Below are 11,226 nucleotides of genomic sequence, written 5' to 3'. Positions count from 1 at the left end.
GGAACGGGGGAAAGGGGGAAAGGGGCAGTGGCCCCGGCCCGGCGGGGCCGGGAGGCTCGGAGCCCCCCACCTTCCAGCAGGCGAGCTCCGACCAAAAAGGAAATCCCGCCTTTCTGTGCGGTTTAAATATGTAAATTGTGAGAAGCGTAATTGGTCTTAAAGACTGTCCATCAACTCAGGGTCAACCCAACACACCAGTTGAGGTTCAGTGTCACAGCCCAGGGATGGCTGCAGTTCTCCCAGTACAAGAGCTCCCAGATTATCCAAGGTAGTTCACACCTTGTGTATAACCTTCACCTCTCCCTCTTAAAGAAACAGCTGAAAATATCTTTGCATTCACGTTTTCTTCCTCTGAGATATTTAAATCTCAAGCCCTGTGCAGTGTTTTAATATAATTGTTATGTACAGTTCTCCCTGCATACTTGCTCACTTCAGCAAACAAAGAATTGCACATCATTGATGTTCAGAGTCTGCAAAATTTATTCCCCAGGGTTGTTTATGTACTATGCTTGTTTTATTTTTCTCTCCCGATGCTCCTATCTGTCAGATGACAGCTGGGAAATTCAAGATGTGTCTATATGAGATGAGAAACCATTTTCTGTTGGTTTAATAGACAAGGCAGCAGTTCTAGGAAGGAGGCACCACCTTAAGGCCTGAAAATAAGCAAATATTTATTTCCTGCTCTTCCCTGAAGTGAGGTTCCTGTGCAGGCAGCAGCGGGATCAGTCCTGGGAGCCCCGGTGGAGCGAGGCCAGTGCCCAGAGGTTTTAGGTAGCAAGCAGAATAATTGTGACACTGAGTGTCTGCTGAAGGCTGGCTCTGAGCCCTGCACCGAACCGGGGAGCACATGGAAGAGATGTCACACCTGTGCAGGTGATAATGACACACGTGAAGGGTCCCACTGTTTTCTGTCAGTCAGGCTGGGTAGGAAATGCTCGGGTCTGCACCCGTGCTGCCCATTCCTGGAGCCGCTAAGGCTGCAGTTCAGGGCCCGGGCTGCTCCCTGTGTGCAGAGCAGTCCCATCACACGGTGTGTGTGCCAGCACAGGCACGGAGTGTGCTCCCATCCGGGGTGTGTGTGCCAGCACAGGCACGGAGTGTGCTCCCATCCGGGGTGACTGCTTCACATCCAGGACAAACAGGGAGGAGTAAGGCCCATGCAGTGGGCAGCAGCCCAGGAGGCTGGCTGTGCTTTTCTACAAGGCTGTCCTCTCGCTGAGGAAACCCTCCTGGCATGGCCAGAGCTGGCCCCAAGCACAAGGTGTCCCTTTGCCAGCCTGCTTTTGCCTCTTGCATTGTGCTCTTGGGCAAGATGCAGAGATGTGGCACTGAAACATCCTCACCTGCAGAGGAAAGATAACAACACTTTTCTTCCAAACAGGGGTTTTGCTAGGATTAGGCAGTTAATGTTGCTGTGTGTCCTTAAAGTGTAAAGTGATGAATGTCCCTGTTAAACACCAGGGACATCAGTTTATTGTATAAATAGCAAGCGATAATAAAAATATTAAATTGGATAGGCTTCTTAAATAGTTCTTTCTCCAGGCTGCCAGTAACTTCATTTTTAAATCACTCAGAAGCAAATTAGCATGCAAATGTTTCTGCCTCCATTAACAGATGATTTTGACAGTTTTAAGTTTAAAAGACAAACAATGCAAGATGAGAAGTTAGAACCTGTTGTTCTCTGGCTGACAATGGAAAGCAGCTGTCAGAATCATGAGATTTCTGCTTCTAGTTAAAAAATGCCACTCTTGCTTAAAGGAAGTATAAAGGAAAGGGGGAATGCCATCCGGGATCTGGTAACATCAAAGGTGGAAATAGCTAAATACAGAGTTGTGTAAAAGCTCACCTGCACCCATCATGGGGAGGCAGAGTATCTGGTAATTTCTTTGCATCTGATCTGCCTTTTGAATTTTGCAAGGTTATGTGTGTTCGATCTCATGCAAGCACAAAAGTCAATGAAACCCAGCAGAGTTTTTGGGTGGGCTATGAGATGTTGAACAAATCCTAACCGAGTTCAGAACAATGTGAGTGAGGCAGACAGATTTTGCTTGATATGAGCTAAAGGAAAATCAGATTTGTTGCTTGGAATCAGAGTGTATTAATGGATCTCTCTGCTATTTTGAATGCCTTTTCCTGCTTATCTCCAATTTTCACTCTCTTCCTCAGAATTGTTTCTGACTTTCAGATGATATAAACAAACATCCTGAGTCCCCATAAGGTGTAGTCTGGTGTTACACCTACTTAATGACAGCTGCTGACAGAAACGCTCCCAGCTCTACTCTTGGCTGTGTGTTCCTGCTGTCCCTTCTGCACTGAATCTTTCAGAGGTGGTTGGCCAAATTTCGTGGAAAACTATCTCAGGAAAAACCCCCACAAAATCCCATACCCTGCCTGTTCCCTCTGACAGCCCAGTTATTGGTTTCAGCATGGGCAAGGGCCCTGGAGCAGGGACAGACTGTGGGAGGGAATGCAAACTGCTGGTCCTGACAGAAGCACCAGGAAAAATAAAATGTGAAGTTCCTGTGGTGACACTCCTTGAGTGGGAAAGGTGTGATGTGAACATGGGTTCAGGCAGATAAAATCACACTTTGACTGAGAGAACACAGCCCCTGCCCTCTCTCAAGTGGAAGATATCACAGATGTTTTCATTTGCAGTGTCTTAGAGATGTCCTGATTAAAAAAAATCTGTTGATATGAGTTTTTACTTTTGTTAATATTGGGAACTGAGCTCTTGTGTAATATGACTCCTGAAGTTTTCTAAGGTGTACAAAATGCTAGCACTCCTCTAGTAAGTACTAACAGCTTGATTGACTGAAGAAGAGCTGTGCAACTTTGTCTTGCAGCAAAGTGTTGGGACTCTCTATGCACTATGTGGTTTCTGTAAATGGCATCAGAGGAAGGAATGAGTTAATCTTTTCCAGTTGAAACCTCTCTGATACCCGCAAATTGAATGGAGTTTGATGTACTTTAAATTCTTGGCTCCACACAGAGACAAGGTTTGGGATGGTCAGTGGGTGAGAAGGGATACTATTTCTGAGCTTAACATAAATCATTCTATTTGCCTTTTTTTCCTGTCAGACTTAAAACTTTACTATTTTCTGCATGGTTTTCATGTCACTTCCTGCACCAGGATGAAATAAAATAATTTCATGCATGATAAAGAAATCCCTGGTCAGTTCTGTTCTGCAAGACCACTGTTCGAAGCTTTAGAGTGAGATATGTAAAAGGACAATGTAACTTTTCAATATCTATTTCAAAGACTTTTTTTCCCTGCTTAATCTTCAAAGGCTTTTATTCTGTCACAGCTGACATAGTTTGATCACTAATGTATCCCAGTGCTCTCTGTACAGACTGTGGGCATTCCAAGATGATGGGGGTGGTGTCTGCCATCACTCACTGGGTTGGAGACCCCGGGCTCCTGCAAGGAAAACTGTCATCTCTGGTATTTGCAACATCCTCTTATGCACAGGTAAAGCAACAGGAGCTTGGCATTCAGTATAGCCTGACAACAGTCAGCAAAAAAATCCATACAAGTAACCCCTTCCAACTCCTCAGGAGGCATTAGACTGAAAGCAACTCGTTTGGAGATTAATTTCTTAGAAATTTCTAACTGCAGAAAAATCTTCATGCCTTTCAGTGCTAATTGGATGCAAAGCTCATGATTTATGCATTTGTGACCGGCAGTGAGTGACTGCTGAAGGAAGTGCCCTCTGGGCTCAGGAGATGGGTTTGGTGCCTGCTGGCTGCTCACCCCTCCCGGGCACGTTGCTGTCTCTGGCTGCAGGTCACTGGGACTGTGCCACACTGTCCTGCTCTGGCTGGTGTTTCAGGAACTCCTGTTACACCTGCCAGCAGAGAATTCCAGTGCTTCCCTGGGCTGTGTCTACACCGGTTTCCCAGTCCCATGACACAGGGGGATTCCCAGTGCTCAGACCCTGCCCAGCCTCGGCCCGTGTGTGGCCTGTGGCCGGGAAGGCACGCGCTGGTGCAGGACACCCCAGGAGCACTGGGCACACCAAGTGACCCCACTGCTCTCTCTCAGAGGTTGATCATTCTCTGCCATAAGCAAGCTCAGGTTCAATCTGTCTTTGAGAGTGAGCAGAGCCTCCTCAGCCTTCCTTACAGCTATCCATCAAAACCTCAGCTAGTCATGTTTCCCTGCAAAGTAGGGGCACAGCCTGGCCTCTCCTTTTCCCTTCCTATGTAAAGCAGTAAATCTTCATTTTCTCAGAGCTCTAGGAGCAATTTCTCATCTCCATATATCCCTGTTTATAAAGATGTTACTTATGCAGACATCTCTTCTGCAAAATGTTTTCTGCCTCAAAACACTGAGTACCCTTCAAGCATTCCATTCCCCTTTTAACACACATCTTGTTTCCAGCCCAGCACCCTGCCCAGCCTTCTGCTGTGGCTTTGGCCTTCTACTGACAGCAGGTAATTTGCAACTCATCCCCCTCCATGTGAAAGCAAAGCTGATCATCAGCTTCTTCCAACCCACTGCCTCTTCCCTGAGATAAAAGGCTGTCCTTCCTCACAAGGCGGCAGGGGAAGCGAGTCAGGAGAGTAGAGGATCACACAGCCATGCTTGTCACATTAGAGGGGAGTCTGGTCCCCTCCTTGGGAACCTGTCATCCCCTGTTACAGACCACCCGAGCAGCTCCAGGGCTCTCTCATTAGCATTCCCTGTACTTAATGTGGAATTGTAAAACACTGAACTCGAGGAAAACAGCCTGCCTTAAGTCCCGTGGCCAACTGCAAGCTATCATAGCAAGCCATGCTCTTCCTGTGGTGCTGGGGCAGCATTGGGCCAAATCTAAATGCCTGTGCCAACCCCATCTGGGTTTTATTCAGAAATAATTTGGCACTATTCATGGCACTGCAGAAATGAATATCCATGTACCCGCTGGTGTTGCTGTGGGTATTTTTGGCACACTCTGAAGAGGCTGCTCCAGGACACAGTGGGACAGAGCTCGGGGTGCTGAGTGCTCCTGGGGTCTGAGTGCCCTCAGCCCCACAGCTCTGCTGGGCGTCTGCTGACCCGCCGTGATTCCACATTCACCTTGCACCAGCCTGAGTTCAGTGGCTTCACCAAGGAGGTTTCTTAAGTTACAAACGTAAGGAAGAGGAAGATTTGAGCCCAGCCATGATCACAGAAGGAACAGCACAGCAATAAGCCGGCTGCTTACAGCGGGAGCAGAGCAAGGCCTGCCAGCCGTGCCGGTTGCAGGCTTGGTCTGGAAGCCATGCTCTTCCTGTGGTGCTGGGGCAGCATTGGGCCAAATCTAAATGCCTGTGCCAACCCCATCTGGGTTTTATTCAGAAATAATTTGGCACTATTCATGGCACTGCAGAAATGAATATCCATGTACCCGCTGGTGTTGCTGTGGGTATTTTTGGCACACTCTGAAGAGGCTGCTCCAGGACACAGTGGGACAGAGCTCGGGGTGCTGAGTGCTCCTGGGGTCTGAGTGCCCTCAGCCCCACAGCTCTGCTGGGCGTCTGCTGACCCGCCGTGATTCCACATTCACCTTGCACCAGCCTGAGTTCAGTGGCTTCACCAAGGAGGTTTCTTAAGTTACAAACGTAAGGAAGAGGAAGATTTGAGCCCAGCCATGATCACAGAAGGAACAGCACAGCAATAAGCCGGCTGCTTACAGCGGGAGCAGAGCAAGGCCTGCCAGCCGTGCCGTTTGCAGGCTGGCTCTGGTAGCGCCAGGGCTGGCCAAGCCAGGCAGGAAGGGCTCCCAGCAATCAGAGCAGGGAGGCACCGCAGGATGTGCTGGACTCTGCTGGGCTCACCTTGCCCACGGTGTGCTTTCCTGGGGCACGGCGCCTTTGTGGCCCTGCCACTCTGCAGAGCCCAGCGTCCCAAGGGAAGCGGAGCAGAGCCACTCCAGCCCCAGCTCAGGGCACAGGCAGGGGCTGGGTGGGACTGAGCTTTGCTCTCCCTGCTCAGCTCCTGCTGTGACACCTCCAGCTTTGCAAAGCCTGCCAGCATCCCCAGCTCCTGGACACATTAAATGCCACCACGCTGCAAGTGCACCGATGAGTTCCCTGGGGCTCAGCTACGCCTGTGAATGGCACGGCTGGTAATTCATCCTGTCGACAAGTGGGTGTGTTAATCAAGGGGAAAATTTGTGCAATTGGCTGATCCTGATTCCAATTAATTTCCCATTAACAGATTTCCTAAATCACTAGCAGAATGCCTAGTTACAGATGATGCCAATAACTCTTGGCACATATGGCCTTCTTGCCATTGTGGGAGGGAGTGGGCTGGTGCAGTCAGAAGAAAGAACTTGGAGCATCCTGGCACCTTTCTTAAAGTAAGGATTTTTACCTGAATATTTTTATAAAGGGGCTTCTTGCTGGAAGATGTGTGTCTTGGTCAAGATTGATCCCTTTGTAAAGTGAAATTAGGTTTTGTGTGATAAGAAGCAAAGTTTGCAATAGCATATGTATTGTGAATTTTGATAATTTTGATTTCTGTCCCAAATGATCACGGCTCTGAGTTAAGATTCTGGCTTCTGATTCAGAAGGCTTTTTACAGGCTCTGACCACTAAAACATGCAGTATTGTGTGTTAGAGAAGGAAGAAACAATTAGCATACGTGGGTATTGTAGAGGTTTTATAGTGCTTCAGGTTCCTGCTGCTTTGCACTGCTCCACTGTTAAGAGCTGCCTTAAAATCACTCTACCAAGGGGACTCTTCCAGCAGAGTGCAAGTTTAGGGAGCTGGGACTTTCTGGATGGGAGCTGCATGTTTAGACCCTGAGCAGGCTCTTGCAGTAAAAAAGTTAATTTTCATAGAGATCTTTTATAGTTCTGGATATTTTTTAAGATCCCTTCTTTAGTACATTAGGTTTCAGTTGGCAGAAAGAAGGCATTTTTTTTCTTCCGTGAGGGAGTTCCTGGTGCCTCTGAAGTCAGTGGGAGTCCTGCTGTGCCTATAGTGGCTGACCTGTGCTTTTATCCTTCAGCTCTGTGGTTTGCAGTGAGCCACCTGAGTTGTCCTCACTCCTGGACAGTGTGATTTGGGCTGCTCTTGGCTTCTGGCTGTGCCATCGACCCTTGAGTAAGGGCTCTGCTGTTGGAAAAGACCCTTAGGGCGAACTCAGTGGAGTTAACAAAGGTATCTTCAGTGGTGGGCACTTTATTCAGTGCTGGTCTCAAAGGAGCTTGATGTCATCTCTCATTTAGGGTTGGCTCTGGCAAGAGTTACTACCCCTATTTGCTACAGGTTTCTTGTTCCTTTCTCCCTGGAAATGTCTGAGCTTTCCTGCTTTTTGGGTATATGGCAGCCCCCGCTGTGCTGTACAGGGGCTGGGTGTACACAGAACACCCCCAGTGAGCATGCAGTAACTTCAATAATCCTTTGCCTCTGTTAGGAATGGCAGACCTTAGCTTGGACATGGTTGTCTGTCAGCCCCTCTCAGCCCCAGGTGGGGACTAGTGCAGTTTAGGACCATGCAGAGCCTGCGTTCCCTAAGGGACGCTGCGTTACCCACCAGCCCTGGGAGCAGCCACTGAAGTAGGACCCAGAGGATCAGTTACTCAGCCCTGGAATTTAAACAGCAGCATGGGGAAGGGAAAAAAAAGAAAAATGCCGGGCAAATAGTCTGGCTGGGGGGAAGGAAAATAATTTTATTTTATAATTAAGCTACAAAGCAGGATGACAGACTTCATAAACTGAGTTCTGTTTCCCCAGACAAGCCAATTAATGTACATGGTTGGAATGATATGTGTTTTAACAAGCAGCATGAAGAATAGTGTGTTCCAAGTTAGGAAAGTCACAGTTGAAGCCTTTAACATGCACAGTCAGCTAGATACAAAACACCAACAAATCTATCTTAACAAGCTTTTAAAATGTATTTGGAGTAATGAGGAGAAAATATAGGAAGACTTATAAACACACATGAAAGTAATTTCAGCAGTTATAGATTGCATAGCATAGTGAAAGCATTTTAGTTACTGAGCAGCAGTAAAATGTGTTGACTGTTTAATTTGTACACAGTTTTTTTTAATAGCATTTTAGAAGTTGCCTTTTGGCAGAGAGAATACATAAGGATGTCGACTTATTGTAAGGCAGATGGCTGACAAGAGAGCTCAAGTTATGCTCAAGGTTAGAACAATTGTGTGAGAATACTGCTCCTGAGGATCTGGGATGTACGTGGCTGTGGCTGGGATCCCACCAGCAAAGGCGTTCTTGGATTAGCAGCTGGATTTCACATGTTCTGCCAGGGCCTGCTCCTGGCCTCGTGCTGGGCAACCTGCTCTTCATTCCATGGCCCATAGAAAGGGCCTAATGAGAAATTGTCTTTTCACCAATGGTGATAATCAAAGAGAACAGGGCCCTCATCGCTGTTTGTGAAATGACTGAGATTTCCTGCACATTCTTCTTTTATCCAACAACCATGCAGGAATCCTACCATCCTTATGAGGCCTGGAAACTTCATCACAGATATTTTTACAGTTGGTATTTTCCGTCATAATTCAGTCTAAAAGTACTGCACTTTGAATAGTTAAGTCTATAGTAGTTCTTCACCCTGGCCAAGAGGTTTGGTTTCCGTGCTTCCATCTGAGAGTCAAATGCTTTCCAGTCCTAAGGGCAGTAGTTAGCATGATAATAACAAAATAGTCCATACTTCTTGGCCATGAATGGAGTCCACATAGCAGGGTGGGCAGCAGTTACACCTGCTGCACACCAGCAAAGGGAAAGGCAGCGGCAACGCTGAAGCAGCTGCAAGTCCCAGGAGAGAAGGAATCGGTCTGTAAGGACTAAATGACAACAAAAATGTGCAAGAGCAGACCCTGCGCTTCAGTGGCTGAGCATGGTGCTCTCTCTGCGTGCTGCAAGGCTCCTTTCTGATGATCTGTCTCCTCCCCTACCCTGGCAGTGCCTGAGGAGCATATCTGACTGTAAGGCAGCCTGGCTCAGGCTGAGGGCGGAGCTGAGCTCCTCTGAACCCAGCTGCCCTGGGAGTGCTGTGCTGTACAAGTGCCTCTGACTGTTGTTTTCCCTAAGGAATGCCCAGCGGGTTGGACTGATGTCAGCTGAATACAGCCATAGGTGTTTGAGTTTGGAAATTGTTAGTTCAGGAGTCACAAATCTCATGCCCTTGTTCCTTGTGTTAGGCTGTTGTTTCTTGACTGCCCATCAATGTGTTTGAATGCACAGGATCAGCAGCAGTGATTTTTATGCTGCTTGGGTGGGGTTCATGTGTGACTCCCAGATTCTGTAGGCACAAGCCAAGGAGTCCTGGGAGAGCTTTGTATTACCAAACCCATGAAAGAATCCATTCAGTTGTGTCATTGCTGCTGAGCTAAGGGCTGGTGAAAAGCTCTGCTATGCTGAAGACTAATAAGACCTCTCAAAAGAAAGCCCAAAATTTACCTCTTTGTGGCTTGGTGCAATATCCTGTGAATCAGCGGCAGTCAAGGCTTGTTTCCATCTATTTTTTCCCCTCTGTGAGATGAAAGACCAGGGCCCCACCCTTGAGTAATAAAGTTTCACCAGCAGTTCCTGCTGCTCGTGGATGGCCCAACTGCCTTCCCCGAGCAGAGAGCCAGCTCCAGCCGTGTCTGGGCCAAGTTACACTGCACCATCTGCTTGGCATTACACAGGAGCGACTAGCCCTGGCTTCCATCTCTCTTACACATTAATATGGTGCTGCTGCACTCCAAAGTGTGGAGGGAGGCTCTTTGCAGAGGTGGGTTGTGCACAGTGCAGCTGAGGAGGTGGCATCAGCGCTCCCATTCCTCCCAGGGGTTAACCTGCTGCTGCAGCCATAAGCCTGCCTTGGACCCCACAGAAAACACTCCATTGTTACTGTTTGCATGGAGCAGCAGCAGCCTTTCAGGAAAACTACTGAGGAGGAGAGCCACTGCCATGGAGCTGCTCACCCCCATCCCCTGGTATCTGGGTGTGCAGTGTCCTGAACCTCCTGCAGCACAGCTCAGAGGCTTCCCCGCAGCACAGGTGCCCCTCTTTGTCCACGTCACGCCTCGTTTGCTTTCTCCACCGCCTCATGTATCAAAGAAACACCAAACCAAACTGCCACAGCCTCTATTCTGTTCTCCTTAAACTCTAATCCCATAAAACAGCTCTGCATATGTTTAATGCTCAGCATGGTCTGGTCATCTCACTGGACTCAAAAACCTGCTGTTCAGCCTTGTGCAGGGCTTGTAGGGGAATATCAGCATGGAGAGAGTGGTGTAGGCACAAGTGCCACCCACAAAGCCAAAACCAGGAGCTGTCCTCTTTCTTCCCAGCACTTAACATCCATTGACATCTCCTGCCTATGTCGCTTTTGGAACCACAATGCATTAAGTGTGTGCTTTCTGTTATATGAAAGGTAAAATATGGATGTGAGCTCAACTTCCAGGATACAGAGCAGCCTTAAATGTAACCTGGCATCCCTTGACAACAGTCCCTTAAATGCACCCTGAAAAAAGAAATAGTTCAGATTAAGTTGTAGCTTCATTGCTCTTACTTTCCATGTGTTTAATTTATCTCTACATTCAGAATCCTTCATGAAAATTATCACTGACTCTGTTCAACTCTGCTTAACTAATTGGTACTTGTATATGCAAGATTGGTGATCACCTATACTAATATTATTGGCCCCTGTTTGCCCTTTAGTGCTATCTGTTTTTCCCAGGTGAATGCAATTAGAGTGTAATTAATTATCAAATAGCTATGTTCCTTTTATTCTGAACACTGTAACAATTACTGAGATCGGCACAAAACCCTGAATGCATAACACATTGTTTTGTGCCTTCCCTATAGAATCCATTGGAGAGTTCCCGGACAGCAAGCACAAGTAGCAGATACATAATGTATTTGAAGACCTATAAAAGTTTCATACTTGATGGCCCACTGGGAGGAGGATGCTTGAATTTAACTTTTAATTGTAGAGCTGAGAAATGAAATACAGATAAGGGATGGTTACTGTAACTGGCACCAAACCAAAACAAATGTTGGAGCCAGCTATCCGTATCCATGAATACGTGAGTAACTTTATGCTCTTGGGTTGTTTAATTGGATTCTGTGGGGCTGTGAATTTGAGTAAACTTATTCGTGCGTGGGTGTTTTCTGAGGATGGGGCTGTTGCGAGTACTTTGCGCTGTGGCACCGAGGAAGGATGTCGCGGTGACCGCAGATGGGCGGCGGCTGGCCCTGGCGGTGCGGCTGTGCCCACCGCGGCCCCGGCGGGCAGCGCTCGGCCCC

The 11,226-nt window shown here is 47.7% G+C and overlaps 1 long non-coding RNA gene across 1 annotated transcript in view; it reads left to right on the top strand.

Moving 5' to 3' along the window:
- The window catches only part of LOC108446720, a 65,705-nt gene that overhangs the window by 38,822 nt on the left and 15,657 nt on the right, over positions 1 to 11,226 (top strand). The gene's annotated exons all lie outside the window — the stretch shown is intronic.

This window comes from Corvus brachyrhynchos, unplaced genomic scaffold (assembly GCF_000691975.1).
Source record: "Corvus brachyrhynchos isolate BGI_N302 unplaced genomic scaffold, ASM69197v1 scaffold5, whole genome shotgun sequence".
NCBI lineage: Eukaryota > Metazoa > Chordata > Aves > Passeriformes > Corvidae > Corvus > Corvus brachyrhynchos.
The sequence above is the reverse complement of the archived record's forward strand: the minus strand, read 5'-3'. Positions and strand labels throughout refer to the sequence as shown.